Below are 23,128 nucleotides of genomic sequence, written 5' to 3'. Positions count from 1 at the left end.
AGTCCCAGCTACTCGGGAGGCTGAGGCAGGAGAATGGCGTAAACCTGGAAGGCGGAGCTTGCAGTGAGCTGACATCTGGCCACTGCAGTCCAGCCTGGGCAACAGAGGGAGACTCCGTCTCAAAAAAAAAAAAAAAAAGTTTCATCTAGGCTGGGCACAGTGGCTCATGCTTGTAATCCTAGCACTTCAGGAGGCTGAGGCGGGCGGCTCACAAGGTCAAGAGATGGAGACCTTCCTGACCAACATGGTGAAACCCCGTCTCTACTAAATATACAAACATTAGCTGGACATGGTGGTGCATGCCTCTAGTCTCAGCTACTTAGGAGGCTGAGGCAGGAGAATCACTTGAACCTGGGAGGCGGAGGGTGCAGTGAGCCGAGATCGTGCCACTGCACTTCAGTCTGGTGACAGAGCGAGACTCTGTCTCTAAAAAATAAATACAGGCTGGGCACGGTGGCTCATGCCTATAATCCCAGCACTTTGGGAGGCTAAGGCAGGTGGATCACGAGGTCAGGAGATCGAGACCATCCTGGCTAACACGGTGAAACCCCGTCTCCACTAAATAAACAAAAAATTAGCCGGGCGTGGTGGCGGGCGCCTGTAGTCCCAGCTACTCAGGAGGCTGAGGCAGGAGAATGGCGTGAACCCCGGAGGCAGAGCTTGCAGTGAGCCGAGATCGCACCACTGGACTCCAGCCCGGGGGACTGAGTGAGACTCCGTCTCAAGAAAAAGAAAAAAATAAATAAATACAAATAATCCGTCTCAAAAAAAAAAAAAAGTTACATCTTTTTAGGGAGCTGGGTCAGATCCATGAGAGATTTTCTCATAATGCCCCCCCTCTAGAGCCCTATGAAGGAAGAGCCTCTGGGAGGCACCAACACTTGACTTGTTCCTTGATGACTGGCAGCCCTTCTTGAATTAAACTGGTTGTAGCCAGTAAAGACAGCCACACTCCGTTTAAGCAAAATACTAAAACTATACAGGCATCAAACACTTTTTAAATATTTCCATCTGACATTTAAAAAATTGCATCTTTTTGGGGAGCTATGGCCAGATCGATGAGAGATTTTCTCATAACGCCTCCTCTCTCTCTCTAAGAAGAGACTGGTGCAGCATGTTTTGGAATCGCACATCATCCAAGGGTGGAGAACGATCAAGTGCCTGTGGGTGATGAGTGACCTCCCTGAAGAGCCTCGGGTTCCCTGTAAAATGAGGATGATGATGTCCAACAGCTTACGGGACCCTGGTAGGATCCAATAAGATGGTTCATGTTTAGGGCTTGGCATGGGGCCTGGCATACAGTAAGATCAATACATCTTGTTCTTTTTTCTTTTCTCAGCAGAAGTCCCAGCATTTTTCATTTTTCTTTTCTTTTTCTTTTTCTTTTTTTTTTTTTTAAGACAGAGCATCGCTCTTCACCAGGCTGGAGTGCGGTGGCGTAATCTCGGCTCACTGCAACCTCCGCCTCTTGGGTTCAAGCCATTCTCCTGCCCAATGCTCCCGAGCAGCTGGGACTACGGGCGCACGCCACCATGCCTGGCTAGTATTTGTATTTTTAGTAGAGACGGAGTTTCACCATGTTGGCCAGGATGGTCTCGATTTCCTGACCTCGCGATCCGCCCCGCTAGGCCTCCCAAAGTGCTGGGATTACAGGCGTGAGCCACTGCACCCAGCCGCATTTTTCATCTTTCAATCTCACCTCTGATTCCTGGTAACAGGGAGGCAACAAGAACCCAGGGCATGCAGTGGGGCTCAGGTTGTAGACGCCGCCACAATTTCATCATGATTCCTCCAAACAGCAGAGCCACTGGAGCCAGCAGGCGGCAGGGTGGGCAGTGCAGGGCTGGATTCATTTCTAGTGATTGTTAAGATCAAAATTTCCAATCCATGGGTCTCGACTGCCATCTGTTGGTAGATCAGACCAGATGGTGTAATTTAGGGTTGCAAGAATTATATTTTATGGTATTTTTAAAATTTTACTATTATGTAAATACTATTTTAGTATAAATATTTGTGTTGTCATTTATGTATATTAATGATATAGGACTTCTAAATGCAATGTAATCTTTTAAGAATGGTTAACAACTGGGCGCGGTGGCTCACGCCTGGAATCCCAGCACTTTGGGAGGCCAAGGTGGGTGGATCACCAGGTCAGAAATTCGAGACCAGCCCAGCCAAAATGGTGAAACCCCATCTCTACTTAAAATACAAAAAATTAGCCAGGCGTGGTGGCACACACCTGTAATCCCAAGTACTCAGGAGGCTGAGGCAGGACAATCTCTTGAACCCAGGAGGCAGAAGTTGCAGTGAGCCGAGATCATGCCACTGCACTCCAGCCTGGGCGACAGAGCAAGACTCTATCTCGGGGGAAAAAAACAGTCTGGGCGCAATGGCTCATGCCTGAAATCCCAGCACTTCGGGAGGTAGGCGGATCACCTGAGGTCAGGAGTTGGACACCAGTCTCGCTACATGGAGAAACCCCGTCTCTACTAAAAATACAAAAATTAGCCAGGCGTAGTGGCGCATGCCTGTAATCCCAGCTACTCGACAGGCTGAGGCAGGAGAATCACTTGAACCCGGGAGGCGGAGGTTGCAGTGAGCTGAGATCATGCCATTGCACTCCAGCCTGGGCAACAAGAGCGAGACTCCATCTCACACACAAAAAAATAAATAAAATAAAATAAATGGTTAACTTAGTTTGCATTCTCAAAACGAAAGAGATTTTTAAAACTAATTTTAAAGACACTGAACAATGATCGTTTATTCTTTAAAATATACTTAGAATAATACAATTTTAGCACTGGAAGGAAGCATTACAGGTTTTTTAAAATATTGAGTTTATTTTATTTTATTTTGAGACCAGGTCTCACTCTGTCATCCAAGCTGAAGGGCAGTGGCATGATCACAGCTCATTGCAGACCTGACCTCCCAAGGCTCAGGTAATCTTCCTGCCTCAGCTCATCTAGTAACTGGAACAACAGGCGTGCACCATCATGCCTGGCTTATTTTTGTATTTTTAGTAGAGACCAGGTTTCACCATGTTGCCCAGGCTGGTCTTGAACTTCTGGGCTCAAGCTATCCCAAAGTGCTGGGATTACAGGTATGAGCCACCGTGCCCAGACTTCAGTTTGTTTGTTTGTTTGTTTGTTTATTTTATTTTATTTATGAGAATGAGTCTCCCTCTGTCACCCAGGCTGGAGCACAGTGGCACGATCTCGGTTCACTGCAACCTCCACCTCCAGGGTTCAAGCGATTCTACTGCCTCAGCTTCCCAAGTAGTTGGGATTACAGGCATGCACCACCATACCTGGCTAAGTTTTGTATTATTATTTTTATTTTTAGTAGAGACAGGGCTTTGCCATGTTGGTCAGGCTGGTCTCGAACCCCGGACCTCAGGTGATCCACCTGCCTTGGCCTCCCAAAGTGCTAGGACTATGGTGTGTCCAAAGTCACGGTGGTGTGAGCCACCGTGCCTGGCCTATTATTATCATTTATTTATTTATTTATTTTTATTTATTTATTTTGAGATGGAGTTTCACTCTTGTTGCCCAGGCTATAGGCAATGGTGCTCTCTCTGCTCACTGCAACCTCTGCCTCCGGGGTTCAAGCAATTCTCCTGCCTCAGCCCCAGAGTAGCTGGGATTAGAGGCACCCACCACAACGCCCAGCTAATTTTTTGTATTTTTAGTAGAGATGGGGTTTCACCATGTTAGCCAGGCTGGTCTCAAACTCCTGACCTCAAGTGATCCACCTGCCTCGGCCTCCTAAATTGATGAGATTTCAGGCGTGAGCCACCACACCTGGCCTATTTTTTTTTTTATAGCAGTTTTAGGTTCACAGAAAAACTAAACAGAAAGTTCTCATCTACCCTCTTCCCCCTTCAATATAGACCATCCCCACAGGATCAACACCCACACCAGCGCAGAGCATTCGTCACAGTCAATGAGCCACATGGACACATCATTATCACCCAATGTCCACAGTTTACATGAGGGATCATTGCTGGTTTTGTACATTCTATGGATTTTAATAAAGGGATAATGACATGTATCCACCATTAGAGCATCATGCAGAGTAGTTTTATTTCCCTAAAAGTTCTCTGTCCTCTTCCCATTCATTCCACTGTGCTCCCAGCCCATGGCAACCACTGGACTTTCTACCGTCTCGATAGAAAAAGGCAAAAGTCTTTTCTGGAACATCTAACAGAATGAGTCTTTTCACATTGCCTTCTTTCACTTGTACAGTAAAATCATGCATTTAGGAAACTTTCTTTGATTTTTTTGTTTTTTGTTTTGTTTTTGTTTTTGTTTGACACGGAGTCTCATTCTGTTGCTCAGACTGGAGTGCAGTGGCGCGCTGTTGGCTCACTCCAATCTCTGCCTCCTGAATTCTCTTCCTCAGCCTCCCGAGTAGCCAGGATTACGGGCACCCGCCACCACACCCAGCAAATTTTTGTATTTTTAGTATAGACAGGGTTTCACCATCTTGACAGGGCTGGTCTTGAACTCCTGACCTCATGATCCACCCACCTCAATCTCCCAAAGTGCTGGGATTACAGGTGTGAACCATGGCACCCAGCCAGGAATATTTCATATCTTTTTATGGCTTCATAATAGTTCGCTGGATGGATCAGTTTGTTTATCCAGTCACCTACCATTCAGTAGGTGCCATTCAGCATCTCCCTTGCTTCCAAGTTTTGGCAGTTAATAATAAAGCTGCTATAAACATCCAGGTGTGAGTTTACTCATTTTGTTAAATACCCAGGAGGATGACTACTGAATTATACAGGTATGGTATGTTTTACAAGGATTTTTTTTTTTTCTTTTTTTTAAGACAAAGTCTCACTCTGCCACCCAGGCTGGAGTGCAGTGGTGTGATCTCAGCTCACTGCAACCTCCACCTCCCAGGTTCAAGTGATTCTCCTGCCTCAGCCTCCGGAGTAGCTGAGATTACAGGCACATGCTGCCACGCCAGCTAATTTTTATATTTTTAGTAGACATGAGGTTTCACCATGTTGGCCAGGCTGGTCTTGAACTCCTGACCACAGGTGATCCACCCGCCTGAGCCTCCCAAAGTGGTGGGATTACAGGCGTGAGCTACCATGCCCAGCCTGGGATTTTTTTCTTTCTTGACAATCCCACTTGTTAGATATTGCTACTAAAGGTCAGGAACTTGGTCTCCATCGTCCTGTGGTCCCACTGCTGAGCATGGAACCTGGCACTTGGTAGCAAATGCTGCTGACCATGTGATGCAGGGAAATGTTTTGTCATCAGCCAGGCACTGTGGCTCATGCCTGTAATCCTAGAACTTTGAGAAGCTGAGGTGGCAGATCACCTGAGGTCAAGAATTGGACACCAGCCTGACCAACATGGAGAAACCCTGTCTCTACCTTTTTTTTTTTTTTTTTTTTTTTTTTTTTTTTTTTTTCTGAGACGGAGTCTTGCTCTGTCACCCGGGCTGGAGTGCAGTGGCCAGCTCTCAGCTCACTGCAAGCTCCGCCTCCCGGGTTTACGCCATTCTCCTGCCTCAGCCTCCCAAGTAGCTGGGACTACAGGCGCCCGCCACCTCGCCCGGCTAGTTTTTTGTATTTTTAGTAGAGACGGGGTTTCACCGTGTTAGCCAGGATGGTCTCGATCTCCTGACCTCGTGATCCGCCCGTCTCAGCCTCCCAAAGTGCTGGGATTACAGGCTTGAGCCACCGCGCCCGGCACCCTGTCTCTACTTTAAAAAAATACAAAATTAGCTGGGTATGGTGACACATGCCTGTAACCCAGCTACTAGGGAGGCTGAGGCAGGAGAATAGCTTGAACCTGGGAGGTAGAGATTGCAGTGACCTGAGATCACTCCATCTCAAAAAAAAAAAAAATTGCTAACTTGGGTGCATCAACATTATCCAACAAATAAATTGGATTATGAAAAAAAAAGCCCTTGTGACACTGTGGTCACTCCATGTGTACCATGAAAGTCCAGCAATTGGGTGAGCACAGTAGCTCATATTTGTAATCTCAGCACGTTGGGAGGCCAAGGTAGGCGGATCACTTGAGGTCAGGAGTTCGAGACCAACCTGGCCAACATGGTGAAACCCTGTCTCTATTAAAACTACAAAATTAGCTGGGCGTGGTGGCGCATACCTGTAGTTCCACCTACTGGGGAGGCTGAGGGAGGAGAACTGCTTGAACCTGGGAGGCAAAGGTTACAGTGACCCAGTGAACTCTAGCCTGGGCAACAGAGTGAGACTCCATACCAAAAAAAAAAGATAAGAAAGTCCAACATAGTAAGAGGTACACAGAGGTACACGTGAGCAAGCTTCATTTGTTTCTCATCCTTTTTTCCTCCCTCTGGACAGAATTCTCAATGCAAAACATTCTAAAAACACAGAGCAAACATCTCCTCTAATCTCCTTATCCCAGCCTTCTCTCCAGAGTGTGTGTGCTAGTGTGCTGTCTTCCAGATTTTTCTGTGACTTGCTATACATTTCTTTTTTCCTTTTTTTGAGACAGAGTCTTGCTCTGTCACCAGGCTGGAGTGCAGTGGCGCGATCTCGGCTCACTGCAAGCGCCACCTCTCGGATTCAAGTGATTCTCGTGCCTCAGCCTCCTGAGCAGCTGGGACTACAGGCGCGTGCCACCATGCCCAGCAAGTTTTTGTATTTTTAGTAGAGATGGGGTTTCATCATGTTGACCAGGATGGTTTTGATCTCTTGACCTCGTGATCCTTCCACCTCGACCTCCCAAAGTGCTGGGATTATAGGAGTGAGCCACCACACCCAGCCACAACTTGCTATACATTTCTTTTGTTTTGTTTGTTTGTTTGGTTTTTGTGGGGTTTTTTTGTTTTTTGTTTTTTGTTTTTTTTTGAGACATAGTCTCACTCTGTCACCCAGGCTGGAGTATAGTGGCATGGTCTCGGCTCACTGCAATCTCCATCTTCTAGGTTCAAGGGATTCTCCTGTCTCAACCTCCTTAGTAGCTGTGATTACAGCTATGTGCCACCACACCCAGCCCTAAATTATCTTTAGTGAGGTGCTTTTTGTTTGTTTGTTTGTTTGTTTTCCCCCAGTATTGTAGTATTTTTAGCTTCTGGGGCCAGAAAGCTTACGCATGAAAAAGGCAGGTCTACCAGAAGGTGGAGTACTCAGCTCTTTAGAAATTAGAGATCTGGGCCGGGCGCAGTGGCTCAAGCCTGTAATCCCAGCACTTTGGGAGGCCGAGACGGGCGGATCACGAGGTCAGGAGATCGAGACCATCCTGGCTAATACGGTGAAACCCCGTCTCTACTAAAAAATACAAAAAACTAGCCGGGCGAGGTGGCGGGCGCCTGTAGTCCCAGCTACTCGGGAGGCTGAGACAGGAGAATGGCGTGAACCCGGGAGGCGGAGCTTGCAGTGAGCTGAGAGCTGGCCACTGCACTCCAGCCTGGGCGGCAGAGCCAGACTCCGTCTCAAAAAAAAAAAAAAAAAAAAAAGAATTAGAGATCTGGACAAGGTGGCTCGCACCTGTAATCCCAGCAATTGGTAGGCCAAGGCGGGCGGATCATGAGGTCAGGAGATAGAGACCATCCTAGCCAACATGGTGAAACCCTGTCTGCACTAAAAATACAAAAAAATCAGCCAAGCATGGTGGCGGGCACCTGTAATCCCAGCTATTCAGGAGGCTGAGGCAGGAGAAGCACTTGAACGCAGGAGGCGGAGGTTGCAGCAAGCCAAGACTGCACCACTGCACTCCAGCCTGGCAACAGAGCGAGACTTCATCTAAAAAGAAAAAAAAAAAAGAAAGAAAAAGGAAGAGAAAGAGAAATCAGAGATCCCAGCCAGGCGTAGTGGCTCACGCCTGTAATCCCTGCACTTTGGGAGGCTGAGGCAGGTGGATCACAAGGTCAGGAGTTCGAGACCAGCCTAGCCAACATAGTGAAACCCCCGTCTCTACTAAAAATACACAAATTAGTTGGGCACGGTGGCACATACCTGTAGTCCCACCTACTCAGGAGGCTGAGGCAAGAGAAAAACTTGAACCTGGGAGGCAGAGGTTGCAGTGAGCTGAGATCGTGCCACTGCACTCCAGCTTGGGAGACAGATCGAGACTTCACCTCAAAAAATTACAAAAAGAAAGAAATTCGAGATCCCATTTTCATGTTGTATCTTGGGTCTCTCAGAGCAGGGATGGTTTTGGCTCCAAGAGCTGCTCAACCAACGTAGCCAATGATTTTCCAATTTCTCCCCGACCAGGTCAGACAACCTGAGGCTTTTTTACCTAAATACGAAAAAAAAAAAAAAAGAACCCACATACCTGTGATTTCCATAAGCTGGAGTTTATGCCTCCCTGCAGTATTAAACACTACAGCAACTGTCAATTTCCTTTACAACTACAGCTTTTGACCAGGCATGGTGGCTCACGCCTGTAATCCCAGCATTTTGGGTGAAGATCATTTGAGGTCAGGAGTTTGAGACCAGCCTGGCCAACGTGGTGAAAGCCCATCTCTACTAAAAATAAAAAATTAGCTGGGTGTGGTGGCACGTGCCTGTAGTCCCAGCTACTTGGGAGGCTGAGGCAGGAGAATCGCTTGAACTGGGAGGCAGAGGTTGCAGTAAGTGGAAATCAAGCCACTGCACTCCAGCCTTGGCAACAGAGCGAGACTCTGTCTGAAAAGAAGAAAAAAATATCTGCAGCTTTTCATGCTAGCCAAAAATGGAGTACAACTCACATTTCTGTCTGGTCATACACTAGTCACAGATGGGGTGCAAGCCACATTTCTGTCTCGCTCTATTCTTAGGGACTTCATTCAAGCCTTTTATGGAACCACACAGGAGACATCTCCAAAGAGGGAGCAGAAGGATGCAGCCCTAGTCAGTGACTTGTCATCCACATGTCATCCAGAAGTCATGTGCCTTGCCACAGTACAAACTCACCCTAGGTAATCTCACGGTCAAGCACTCTTACAGTGCAAATTAACCCTGACGTCCCAAAGGCCAAAAAAATTAGGGAGCTCAAATGCAACAAAGGGTAGAGCTCAGACCTGAGAGAGACTTGGAAATCTTGGGGCTCCATGACGAAGACAGAATATCCCTTTCAGAAAAAGAGGATTGGTGACACCTTTTCCTGTGTTCCTCCAGGGGTCTCAGGGTCACCAGCAGCCTTCTCAGGTCCTTTCATGGCCACCGACGGATCAAAAGATAAAATTACTATAGACTTAGTTTAAATATTTCAATTGGGTTTACTTGAAATTCTAGAATCAGGCAACATTTAATCCCATAATTGGAGTAAGTGTTCCTGTAATGAACTCTTATCTTGGGGTTTCTTAGACCACACAGTGAATATAAAATAGGCCCTAAACCCACCCCAAAAACAGGCTGGAGGATTGGATTTAACAAGGGGAAACATTTTCTCCTACTCAGAACCATCCCTGCGCTGACAAGTGGACTTGGAGAATCTATCCTTTCACTTAGGGTGAGAAAGCAACGGTCTGGCTTTTTGTAGTGGTATTAATTCCAGATCTCCATCCTTTGCAGGCTCTGGCCTATTTTCCTGTCCTTCCCCTATATAGGTATTAAAATCTATGCCCCTAGATTACTGGGTTCATAATGGCTCCCTGCATGACATTTCTGTTGCCCCTCGCAGACATTACTTTAGTTCACTTCCTCACCACTCTAGTTGCAATCTTCATTTTGTTCTAGCACAAAAATACTTCTTTTTTTTCTCTCTCATAGGCTAGTTATGCATTAAAAGTAGGTTGTGGCCTGGCGCAGTGCCTCACGCCTGTAATCCCAGCACTGTGGGAGGCCGAGGTAGGTGAATCACGAGCTCAGGAGTTCGAGACCAGCCTGACCAGCATGGTGAAACCCCGTCTCTACTAAAGGCACAAAAATTAGCAGGGCATGGTGGTGCATGCCTGTAATCCCAGCTACTCGGGAAGCTGAGGCAGGTAGAACCTGGAAGCAGAGGTTGCAGTGAGCCGAGATGGTGCCACTGCACTCCAGCCTGGATGACAGAGTGAGTCTCCATCTCAAAAAAAAAAAGTCTGTATTATAGTTCATCCAGCATTCATAAATTAGGTATGTGGGCAAGAATTGGATGTCTGAGAGCTCCCAATATCTGTACGTTGATTTTGCACCTGCCCGAATTGCTGAACTGACATCTTAGTTCAAATAAGTTTACTGGTTATCTTGAATTTTCTAGGTAGACAATCATATTATCTACATTATTTCTTCATTCCATTTCAGATCCTTTGGTTAAGATCTTTAGTGCAATGTTGAATAACAGCAAAGTTAACAGATATATTATAGCACACCCAGTCTGGAGAGCGTCTTCTTTGTTTTTGTTTGTTTGTTTGTTTGTTTGTTTTGAGACAGTTTCGCTTTCACTCTTGTTGCCCAGTCTGGAGTGCAATGGTGCAATCTCTGCTCACTGCAACCTCCACCTTCCAGGTTCAAGCGATTCTCCTACCTCAGCCTCCCCAGTAGCTGGGATTACAGGCATGCGCCACCACATCCGGCTAAATTTTTTGTAGTTTTAGTAGAGACGGGGTTTCTCCATGTTGGTCAAGCTGGTCTCAAACTCCTGACCTCAGGTGATCCGCCTGCCTCAGCCTCCCAAAGTGCTGGGATTACAGATGTGAGCCACCGTGCCCAGCCACTGGAAACCTTCTGATGTTTCCACTATGAAGTATGACATTTGCCATAGGTTTCTGGAAAATGCTCTTTATTAATAAAACTTCTCTGACCTTGTATTATTTAACATCAGCCAAAAAAACTCTTAATGTTAAATGATTCCACTAATGCTAACATAAGCCAGAATTTTTACTTTATAACATAAGGAACATATGAATATAGGCAGTGACACTATGGAGATTTCCAAAAAGATATCAGGGCACTGGGTACATTATGAGGGCCTCAGACCACTGAGGAATCTACTTCCAAAAACGAAGCAAGCAGTATCAGGGAAGCCCTTTGTTCACCTCCCCAGACCACTGGACAAACTTGCCTTTGTCCCTTGGGGGTGTCCAGTCTTGTCCCACTCAGTTTCATATTTCTGTGTGGCCATTACTGGTACAAGAGTTTACAAAAAGCCTCTTGATCCAACTTGAGAGAAATGTCACTTGTTCCTCCAGTGAGAAGCGTCACAGCCAGTCTCTACAATTCCCCCAGTGAGGAGAAAACGGCCCTAGGTGTTTGTTATCAGGCTATGTGTTCTCAATTGCAAAAGCCTTTCTGGTTTTCAAATTATTTGAAGGCTGGGATGATAACGAGGATGAGTTATCGCTATGCAGTGTGACTGTCCCTTGTAGGCACCTGCACATATGGATGTCTTAGGCTTGGCACAGAGATTAGGTACACAGGATTTACTGGTGGGGGAGGTCTTAGAACAGAGCTGGGGACAGTGGTGGTGCAGGACAGGGCAGAGGAAGGAGCCATGCAATGGCAGGTTTGCAGCTGGAGCTAGCTTTAGCCTCACCCCCCAGGAGCTGGAGCATGAATCTTAGCAGAGTTGGTCCCATCTGCAGGCCAGGGGGCTGCCCTTGTCAGTGAGTTACGGTGGTGGGATGCCTGGGGGTGAGGCTGCATAACCTTCCTGGTAAGGTGATTTCACTTCTGCCAAGGATGATTTTCTAGAAGTGGGAGTGGGCACTGAGCCATTAGCAATCCACACCCACAGCAGTGAGGTGTGCCTAGTCCTGCAGATCTGGATGGGACAGTAAAGTTCACTGAACCTAAGGAAACCTGTGTCTGGCCGAGGGAAAGGCTCTGTGGGCACTGCTCTGTGACCAGAGAGCAGACACCGGGTTCTCAGGACAAAGGACTATAACAGTAGTATCAATGGTCAATGTCACTCCAGGGTTTAGGGCCTGGGCACCCAACCCACTGGAGAAAGCTGAGACATGCAAAGGGAAGCTGGTTTCAAGAAGACACTTTTTTTAAAAAAAATGAGGCCGGGCATGGTGGTGTTGGTGGCTCACACCTGTAATCCCTGCACTTTGGGAGGCCAAGGTAGGTGGATCACCTGAGGTCAGGAGTTCGAGACCAAGCTGGCCAACGTAGTGAAATCCCATTTCTACTAAAAATACAAAATTAGGCAGGGCACGGTGGCCCACGCCTGTAATCCCAGCACTTTGGGAGGCCGAGGCGGGTGGATCATGAGGTCAGGAGTTCAAGACCAGCTGGGCCAAGATGGTGAAACCCTGTCTCTACTAAAAATACAAAAAAAGTTAACCAGGCATGGGGGCCGGCACCTGTAATCCCAGCTACTCAGGAGGACGAGGTTGCAGTGAGCCAAGATCGTGCCACTGCACTCCAGCCTGGGTGACAGAGCAAGACTCCGTATAAAAAAAAAAAAAAAATGGCCGGGCGCGGTGGCTCAAGCCTGTAATCCCAGCACTTTGGGAGGCCGAGACGGGCGGATCACGAGGTCAGGAGATCGAGACCATCCTGGCTAACATGGTGAAACCCCGTCTCTACTAAAAATACAAAAAACTAGCCGGGCGAGGTGGCGGGCGCCTGTAGTCCCAGCTACTCGGGAGGCTGAGGCAGGAGAATGGCGTGAACCGGGAGGCGGAGCTTGCAGTGAGCCGAGATTGCGCCACTGCACTCCAGTCTGGGCGACAGAGCGAGACTCTGCCTCAAAAAAAAAAAAAAAAAAAAAAAAATTAGCTGGGCATGGTGGCACACGCCTGTGATCCCAGCTACTCGGGAGGCTGAGGCAGGAGAATGGCTTGAATCTGGGAGGCGGAGGTTGCAGTAAGCTGAGATCGAGCCATTGCACTCCAGCCTGGGCGACAAGAGCAAAACTCCACTTAAAAGAAAAAAAAAAAAAATTAGCAATGTGGAGGAGGTAAGCACTTCTCAGTCAATCTCTTTTTAAACATTTACTATTCATGAAAAGGCACAGGAGGCTGTCTGAAAGTTAACTTACTGTCAAAACATAGTATCTTTTTCCTCCACTTAACATTGTGTGGTCTGACTCCATGTCCTCAACATCTTCATGCAATCCAGCGGCTCCTGCGTGAGAAATATTCTATTACCTTTCCATCATTGGCTGGGCCTGGTGCCAGCTTCCTATTTGACAGTGGAATCTGTTAGAGCAGATACGTGACCTACTTTGATGTGGCTACGGACAGAGGCTTCAACCTCCTCGAACATTCAAATCCCTCTTTTGTCCCTGGAGGGAGAAAGTTAGCACAGCTACTCCAGTTGACTTTAATGAGTGGCTCCTACTCACAGTATTTCTCTGAAAAGTTTTCAGCCTTGTATGACCCCTTATACATCAGGAAAAAGAAATGACAACAGAAGAGCATGTTTTCAAGATTTACTGCTTTTCTCCCTTTGCTCCTTCCTTCAGAAGGGAGATGTGCATTACTTTTAATCCTTGGTAAGCATGGAACATAACCTACCATATCCACCTCTTCTAGTTTGAATCCTTGATTTTATTGTGACTCTGTTCAGGACAAAGAAGTAAATTCGAGATACTTAGAGTCAAAGAAGGGAGGGGAAGGTGTAAGAGTTTTTTGTTTGTTTGTTTTGGAGATGGAGTTTTGCTTTGTTGCCCAGGCTGGAGTGCAGTGGCACCATTTCGGCTCACTGCTACCACTGCACTCCCTGGGTTCAAGCGATTCTTCTGCCTAAGCCTCCCAAAGGGTTAGGATTACAGGCTTGAGCCACCGCGCGCCGGCCCTTATCGGCCAGGTTTGTTCAGAGAAGTGAGGCAGGAGAATATGGTCTGGAGGCAGGGAACCTAAGGCCGATTCATGATGACTGCCTAGAACTAAATCAAAACAAAAACCCCAACTTTCCACACCCAAGTAACAAAAGGACCAGACGCTACTCCCTTTCCCACCCCCACTGTCTTCTTCCATGTGGCTGAAGAAAAATGGAAAGTACCTCTGACTGGTTCCCTCCCATAACCAATCAGGCTGGTGGTGGGCCAAATCTTAATTTGCATAAGGCATAATTTTGTAACTTCACTTCAGCCTCTGATAGGTCCCTTCCCGCAACCAATCAGACTGATAGTGGGCCATTACTTCATTTACATAGGGTGTATAGCACGTAACCAATGGGAAACTTCTAGAGGGTATTTAAACCCCAGAAAACTCTATAACCAGTGTTTTTAGCCGTTTGCTTAGGTTTGTTTCATATCCTATGAAGTGTGCTTTCGTTTTCAATAAATCTCTGCTTTCGTTGTTTCATTCGTTCCTTGCTTTGTTTATGCGTTTTGACCAATTATTTGTTCAAAACACCAAGAACCTGGACACCCTCCACCAGTAACAGAAGCTAAAGGGGGAACCATGAACTTTGAAAAGTCCAATGCCATTTCCAAGGTCAGAGAAAAAGATGAGAATTGTTGGCTCTTCAGAACTCTAATCTAGTGCCCCGTACAACCAGGCTTTTTTTTTTTTTTTTTTTTGAGACGGAGTCTCGCTCTGTTGCCCGGGCTGGAGTGCAGTGACCGGATCTCAGCTCACTGCAAGCTCCGCCTCCCGGGTTCACGCCATTCTCCTGCCTCAGCCTCCCGAGTAGCTGGGACTACAGGTGCCCGCCACCTCGCCCGGCTAGGTTTTTTTTGTATTTTTTAGTAGAGACGGGGTTTCACTGTGTTAGCCAGGATGGTCTCGATCTCCTGACCTCGTGATCCGCCCGTCTCGGCCTCCCAAAGTGCTGGGATTACAGGCTTGAGCCACTGCACCCGGCCTTTTTTTTTTTAAACTCCCTTTTGCCTAATTCAGCCTATATTGTGGTGTCATCAGAGAACATTATAAAAGAGTAGGTAATGGTGGAATTTGTTTTGTTTTGTTTTTGCAGGGGCTCAAAATTGATTTTCCATGTTGTCATTTATTGGAGCTCTACTGAAGAGGATCTGGTCAGTGTGATAAGTAAGTTAATTAAACAGTCATCTTTTCCCCCGCTTTTCATTGCTTTGTAGATGGATTTGGACAAGCTCTTTCAGTTTCTCAGCAATTCTTTTTGCTGACAAATAGCTCCTTACTGGTTTCTGCTTTCTGAATAAATATGTATGCAGGCTGGTTTGTCCAAATGCACTTCAGGTCTATTTAAGACCTGTGCTGCCTGGTCACAGATTGGGAGGAGTGTCAGAGAGAGATAAATCAAAAGAGCTGTCACCTTCCACCGTAGCACATTGCAAGGGACATTAACTCACCTCCAAGCAAGACAGAGGTGGCCTGCCTATCTCTGGATAAAATCTCCCACTGCTGGAGGTTGGAGTGGGAGTTGGGACAAGGAGCTGTAATTGTCTGCATCAACCTTGGCTCTGGGGAGCTGACAGCCAGGGAACCTCTCCTCTCTGGAGTTCTCTCCCTGCACCCTCCCTCACATTTCCTTGTACTACATTGGTTCCTTCTGGTCCTCCAGGTCTCAGCTTCGGTGCTACCTCTTCCGAGAAGCCTTCCGTGACCACCTCCACTCTTCCACCACTCACCCTGTTGATTTCCTCCACGGAACACAGGTGTCTCAGTTTGCCACGATGCACACTCTTGTTTCTTCCAGATGGCCAGCTCTAGGAAGGCAGGGCTCACCCATCATATTCATCCGTGCTGACCGTCCACGCTCACGTTTCAGGAATTCACGTGGCCTCATGGGAACAGCATCTCTGCTCCTTAATGTCTGGGGCCTCGTGTGGGGAGGCCTGCATGGCTCCACTGGGGCCATTAGTGTGTGGCCTGGTCTTCTCCATGAGGTGTATAGAGTGCTGGAGTGTTCAGGAGCTCCTTTGTTTACAAGTCTGGCTTCTTGGTGCTCCAGGTTTCTTCCTGTCTCTTTCCATGTGGCTTGTACCCACCAGAGTCTGCCCCACCCCCGGTGGCTGGGCTTCTCACAGCCTGGTGGTCTCAGGATAGCTGGGCTTCTGATATGATGCCAGATTTGAAGGGGCAAGAAGCAGAGCCTGCCAGGCCAGGTAGGCTCCTCCCCCAAAGCTGACCCAGCCTCACTTCTCGGTATACTATTAAAGCCGTCCCAGGGCCGCCCCACACCCATAGCCCACCTGCCTCTTGATGGGGGCATGGCAGAGTCATGTTGCAGAAGGGCATGTGGGGGTGGGAACTATTACTGCAGCCATTTTTGGAAACTTCAATCTGCAACATAGAAAGTGGAGGGAAGGGGCCAGGCGTGATGGCTCACGCCTGTAATCCCAGCACTTTGGGAGGCCAAGGTGGGCGGGTCATGAAGTCAGGAGTTCGAGACCAGCCTGGCCAGCATGGTGAAACTCCGTCTCTACTAAAAATACAAAAAATTAGCCAGGCATGGTGGTGCGCACCTGTAATCCCAGCTACTTGGGAGGCAGAGGGAGGAGAATCACTTGAACCCAGGAGGCAGAGATTGCAGTGAGCTGAGATTGCACCACTGTACTCCACCCTGGGCAACAGAGCGAGACTCTGTCTCAAAAAAAAAAAAAAGAGAGAAGGGCTGGGCACGGTGGCTCACGCTTGTAATCCCAGCACACTGGGCGGCCAAGGTGGGTGGATCACCTGAGGTCAGGGGTTTGAGACCAGCCTGGCCAATGTGGTGAAACCCTTCTCTACTAAAAAAAAAAAAAAAAAAAATTGGCCGGGTGTGGTGGCACATGCCTGTAATCCCAGCTACTTGGGAGGCTGAGGCAGCAGAATTGCTTAAACCTGGGAGGCGGAGGTTGTAGTGAGCTGAGATCATGCCACCGCCCTCCAGCCAGCTAACCTGTAGCCTGTTGGAATAAGACCTGTGAACTGGCCGGGCGCGGTGGCTCAAGCCTGTAATCCCAGCACTTTGGAGGCCGAGACGGGCGGATCACGAGGTCAGGAGATCGAGACCATCCTGGCTAACACGGTGAAACCCCATCTCTACTAAAAAATACAAAAAACTAGCCGGGCGAGGTGGCGGGCGCCTGTAGTCCCAGCTACTCGGGAGGCTGAGGCAGAATGGTGTAAACCCGGGAGGCGGATCTTGCAGTGAGCTGGGTGACAAAGCAAGACACTGCCTCAAAAAAAAAGAAAAGTGAAGGGAAGAAATGCAAGGTACTTAAAGGAGGTAGCCTCAGTAAAGCAACAGTGTAGTAACAGGAGGTAGAGAGGTGAACACCCATGTGGCACAACGATGAATCGAGATAGGAATAATGCTTCATAAAATAAATATTATTTTTGAAGTTTGGAGGAGGTATTATCGAAACATCATGAGTTCAGCCTAGGTTCTACTGCTCACTGCACAGAAAGTCAATCACTGAGTCAATTTTTGCCAAGGAAGAAGGCTTTAATTAGGTGCTGAAGCTGAGGAAATGGGAACTGGGTCTCAAATCCATCTCTCTGACTGACTAAAAACAAAGGGTTTATATAGCAAGGAAGAAATGTAGCAATGTGTAAGAAAACAGGAACTAGGGAGGGGCAAGGAAGCAATCATGATGAATGAGGGGTCCAGTGTCTCATTGTCTAGATTTAGTGATCTGGTGAGTTTCAGTTCTTTTGTACTTATTTTTTTTTTTTGAGAAGACTGGAGGAAAGAACTCAGATAAACCAAATGTGAGTTTCAAGCTATAAGACCGGAAGGGTCAATTTCTATGTTTATCAAAAAAAAAAAAAAAAAAAAAAAACCGATGGGACTATTGGTTTGGTTTCAGAGAAAGAGTTTACTTGTACCTAGGGGTACAGAAGGCCACTGCATTTGGTTGTACAGGTTGTGCACTGCACAACTCTTGGGGGTGGCATTTCCAGCTGCCTGCAGCAAGCCCTGAAGAGGAGAATCCAGGAAACTTCATAGAAGAGGCGGCACTTGACAGTAGGATTTCAGTGGGTGGAAGAGGTTGGCAGATGGCATTCCAGGAAGAAGGAAGAGTACAGGGAGCCCTACAGAAGTAGGGACCCTTGGGTGGCTATGGTTGTGTGAGCTCTCAGGTTTGGCAGGAATGTAGCATGGGAAAGGACAGTAAGTTGTGATAAAACTCAAAAAGGGGCTTCAGGGAAGATCACAGGAGGCCTTGAATACCAGGTTCAAACTGCAGTTTATTCTCTCAGCCTGGGGTCAGCCAATTACAGCCCATGGGCCAAATCTAACCTGTAGCCTGTTGGAATAAGACCTGTGAACTGGCCGGGCGCGGTGGCTCAAGCCTGTAATCCCAGCACTTTGGAGGCCGAGACGGGCGGATCACGAGGTCAGGAGATCGAGACCATCCTGGCTAACACGGTGAAACCCCATCTCTACTAAAAAATACAAAAAACTAGCCGGGCGAGGTGGCGGGCACCTGTAGTCCCAGCTACTCGGGAGGCTGAGGCAGAATGACGTAAACCCGGGAGGCGGAGCTTGCAGTGAGCTGAGATCCGGCCACTGCACTCCAGCCTGGGCGACAGAGCGAGACTCCATCTCAAAAAAAAAAAAAAAAAAAGACCTGTGAACTAAAGCCAGACACAGAAAGACAAATACTATATGATCTCATTTATATGTAGAATCTAAAATAGTCAAACTCATAGAAGCAGAAAGTCAAATGGTGGTTGCCATGGACCAGGGAGGAGGGGAGATGAGGAGGTGATGGTCAAAGGGGATGAAGTTTCAATTATGCAAGACGAGTCAGTTCTGGAGACCTACTACACTGCATAGTGCCTGTAGCTAACAACGACACTGTACTGTGTCCTTAAAATGTGCTAAAGAAGGCCGGGTGAGGTGACTCACAACTGTAATCCCAGCACTTTGGGAGGCTAAGGCAGGCAGACTGTTTGAGTTCAAGAGTTTGAGGCCAGCCTGAGACATGGTGAGACCCGTCTCCACCAAACATGCAAAAATTAGCTGAGCCGGGCGTGGTGGCTTACGCCTGTAATCCCAGCACTTTGGGAGGCTGAGGAGGTAGGATGGCTTGAGGCCAGGAGTTTGAGACCAGCCTGGCCAACATGGTGAAACCCCGTCTCTACTAAAAACACAAAAATTAGCTGGTCGTGGTGGTGCACACTTGTAGTCCCAGCTACTCAGGAGGCTGAGGCCCGAGAATCACTTGAACCCAGGAGGTGGAGGTTGTAGTGAGCAGTGACGGCACCACTGTACTCCAGCCCGGGTGACAGAACAAGACTCTGTCTCAAAAAAAATAAAATAAAAATAACTGGCCAGGCATGGTAGTGCACGCCTGTGGTCCCAGGAGGCTAAGGTGGGAGGTTGGCTTCAGCCTGGAAGGCAGAGATTGCAGTGAGCTGAGATAGCCCCCCGGCACTCCAGCCTGGGCTACAGAGCCAGACCCTGTCTCAAAAAATAAATAAATAAATTGCTAAGAGGGTAAGTCCTGTGTTAAATGTTGTTAACATACACACGCACACACGTACAACCTGTACAACCTGTACATCAAATAATATATGTTATTTATATATTTATCAAATAGTAATGATAAAGGGACTGGGAGGAAACTTAGAGAGGTGACAGGAATGTCACTGACCTTGATGGTGGTGATGGTTTCACGGGTTCACACTTGTTCCCAAACTCACAAAATTGTGTGTACAGCTTTTTACATGTCCATCATACAACAATAAAGGGATTTTTAAAAAAATAAATAGTTGTAAAAACAAAATGAGAAATTATCAACAGAGATAGTAGATGGCTGACAAAGTCTAAAATATTGACCATCTGACCCTTTACAGGAAGTCTCAGAAGGTTCCACTGCTGTGTTTGACAGTGATTTGATGACGGATTCATCAGACACAGGAGAATAGAGGAGGCTGGGAGACCAGGTAAGATGCTGCTCTACTCCTGGTTCCAGCAAGGGAGAACTTGCGCTAGGGAGGGTGGTGATGGTCAGACTGCCAGACAAATGAGCCCTACCCAGGACCAGGTGCCTGTTGTCTCATTGTGGCTGATAGGATTGATTTCTTCAACATCACCATCACGCCTAATAGGATTGCTTTCTTCAACATCACCATCACGCCTTACGGGGAGATGAGGGACGTGCCAGGAGGCTCCCCATTCTATTGGGTCCCCCATCTCCAATTTGCATCAAAGGTTCTTCATCAAGTTCTATTCAAGATTTTTTTAAGTGATGTTTTGCTAAAACTATTTCAGTTGGAAATCATTGGCAGAAAGCCATGGTCCCCCTTTCATTTCCAGGAGCTGGAGGAGCTGTTGTTGTTGTTGTTGTTGTTGTTGTTGTTGTTGTTGTTTGAGACAGAATCTCGCTCCGTGGCCCAGGCTGAAGTACAGTGGTGAAATCTTGGCTCACTGCAACCTCTGCCTCCTGGGTTCAAGTTATTCTCCTGCCTCAGTCTCCTGAGTAGCTGGGATTCCAGGTGTGGCACTCCTGGCTAATTTTTGTGTGTTTATTAGAGTTGGGGTTTCACCATATTGGCTAGGCTGGTTTCGAACTTCTGACCTGAAATGACCTGCCCTCCTTGGCCTCCCAAAGTGCTGGGATGACAGGCATGAGCCACCACACTCAGCTGTCAGAGGAGCTGTTTCTAACAAAGGACTGCCTAGGAATTCTATCTTCCTGCCCACTCTCTCCAGAGCCCTTGGCTTCTGGGTGGTTCTAGGTGTTGATGGTGGGATAGCATGGTATAGTGGCCTCCGAATGGATGTGTCTCACTGGGCACCCGGCTTCCCTTGGGGAGCACAAGTGCTCCCCAAGGGAAAAACAGGGATAGAAGGGCTTGTCTCGGATGGAGGTTTGGAAGCTGTGTGAAAGGTACCTGGCTTGTGGCAGCAGGAGCTCACCAGGTAATTATTATTACGATTATTTTCATCTTCTTCATGGCTGACATCAGCCTAACACGTACGTCTATAGCCACATGACTTCGAGAACACCAGGTTAAAGAGATCTGTGCAGGCCAGGCGCGGTGGCTCACACCTATAATCCCAGTACTTTGGGAGGCCGAGGCAGGCAGATCACTTGAGGTCAGGAGTTCGAGACCAGCCTGGCCAACATGGTGAACCCGTCTCTACTAAAAATTAAAAAATTAGCCAGGCGTGGTGGCGCACACCTGTAACACCAGCTACTCATGAGGCTGAGGCCGGAGAATCACTTGAACCCGGGAGGCAGAGGCTGCAGTGAGCCGAGATCGTGCCACTGCATTCCAGCCTAGGCGACAGAGCAAGACTGTGTCTCAAAAAATAAAAATAAATAAATACATAAATACATAAAATTAAAGAGATCTGAGCAATATGAATCCCCAGGGCCTGAACCCAGCCCCATCTCCATAGTGATTTATAACAATTAGGTTGGGGCCCAGTGGGAATGGGCTGCCTCGTAAAATGTTGCAGGTGGGAGGCCAAGGTGGACGGATCACTTGAGGACAGAAGTTCGAGACCAGCCTGGGCAACATGGTGAAACCCTGTCTCTACCAAAAATACAAAAATTAAGCCGGGCACGCTCCTGTAATCCCAGCTACCAGGGAGGCTAAGGCAGGGAATTGAACCCAGGAGGCGGAGGTTGCAGTGAGTCGAGATCATGCCACTGCACTCCAGCCTGGGGGACAGAGCGAGACTCCATCTCAAATAATAATAATAATAATAATAATAATATTGCAGGTGGTGCTCAGGCAGAAACCCTGCCACATCACCAATCATCAATGGCCAACCCCACCCAGAAATCCAGAGGGCAGAGCAGCTGGTTCCCTTTGGGAGGGTGAAATCCCAATGAGTAGGAATACTTAGAATCATTTAGAGCCATCATCTTCTGCTTGCTGACTCTGGGCTTCCCATAGCTCTTCTGATTTTGCTTCTATCTCAACGTTTCCCCCGGGTCTTCTTTTCCAGACTAAACATCATGAATTCTTTCTGCATTTGCTGTCTGCTGTTTGCATATTCTCCGGTGGTGAATATCTTTTTGTTCTTTCTGTCAGGACCTGCTTGTAAAGGGACTTGCTAGCCAGCTCCCGAGGCTGGGGGTGGGCTGCCAGCTGCTGGCTTTGTGTAAAGATGAAGGATTGCAGGACTTCTGCGAGGCACAAGGAGAAAGAGGAGACAGCAGCCATCAATTCTCGGTTGTATATAACTGTCCACCCGCAGCGGAACCAGCCCTGCCAGGGCCCAGGCAGCTTTGCTCGCTTTGCTAAGGCCCCACTCCAGAGGGTGGGGCTAGAGAGGATGGAAGACGGGGCTCTAGGTCCATGTGCTCAGCAGGGCTGAATGCTTAGCTTCTCAGAACAAAATTCTCCACCTTGCTACTTTACATCTTGTTCTTTGAATTTATCCCACGTCTTTCTTCAGCTTGGAGAGGGGCAAGGGGGAGAAGTTAGGTTGAACAGAACTGAGTTGAAGCACACTCATTGGCTGTGTGACTTTGGGGAAGACATTTAACCTCTCTGAGCTGATTCTTCCGTCTGTTAAATGAGCTTAAATATTTCTCTTTCATGGGAGTATTGTAAGGATTAAATGGGTTATGTGTGTAGCTGTATATGTGTACAGAGTCTTGCTCTCTCACCCAGGCTAGAGTGCAGTGGCGCGATCTCGGCTCACTGCAAGCTCCACCTCCTGGATTCACGCCATTCTCCTGCCTCAGCCTCCTGAGGAGCTGGGACTACAGGCACCCGCCACCATGCCCACCTAATTTTTTTTGTATTTTTTAGTAGAGACAGGGTTTCACTGTGTCAGCCAGGATGGTCTCGATCTCCTGACCTTGTGATCCACCTGCCTCGGCCTCCCAAAGTGCTGGGATTACAGGCATGAGCCACTGCGCCCGGCCCAAATCATCATGTTTTATAAAGTCATCTCGAACACTGAATTATGAAATACTATACTTGTTTCCCTAGGAGAAACACAGGGCTAGGTTCTTTGAGCCTCTGGTCACATTTTTATCTATCAACACACAGCCTTGTTTTATGTATGTTACTGTTTAAAAATACCTTATTTAGTGTATATCATTGCTTCATTAACATTGAACTTCCCTACAGCACTATAACTCATGCCTGGATAAAATTTTTTTTCTCGCAACAGAGTGAGACTCAAAAGTAAGTAAGTAAGTAAATAAATAAATATAAACATGGGCTTAAGTAATCCTCCTGCCTCGACCTCCCAAAGTGTTGGGCTTACAGGCATGAGCCACCATGCCTGGCCTGGATGAAGCTTTTCTTCTTTTTTTTTTTTTTTTGAGATGGAGTCTCGCTCTGTCGCCCAGGCTGGAGTGCAGTGGCCGGATCTCAGCTCACTGCAAGCTCCGCCTCCCGGGTTTACGCCATTCTCTCGCCTCAGCCTCCC

Source organism: Trachypithecus francoisi, unplaced genomic scaffold (assembly GCF_009764315.1).
Source record: "Trachypithecus francoisi isolate TF-2019V2 unplaced genomic scaffold, Tfra_2.0 Lachesis_group12, whole genome shotgun sequence".
Classification (NCBI taxonomy): Eukaryota; Metazoa; Chordata; class Mammalia; order Primates; family Cercopithecidae; genus Trachypithecus; species Trachypithecus francoisi.
This window is presented reverse-complemented; position numbering follows the sequence as displayed.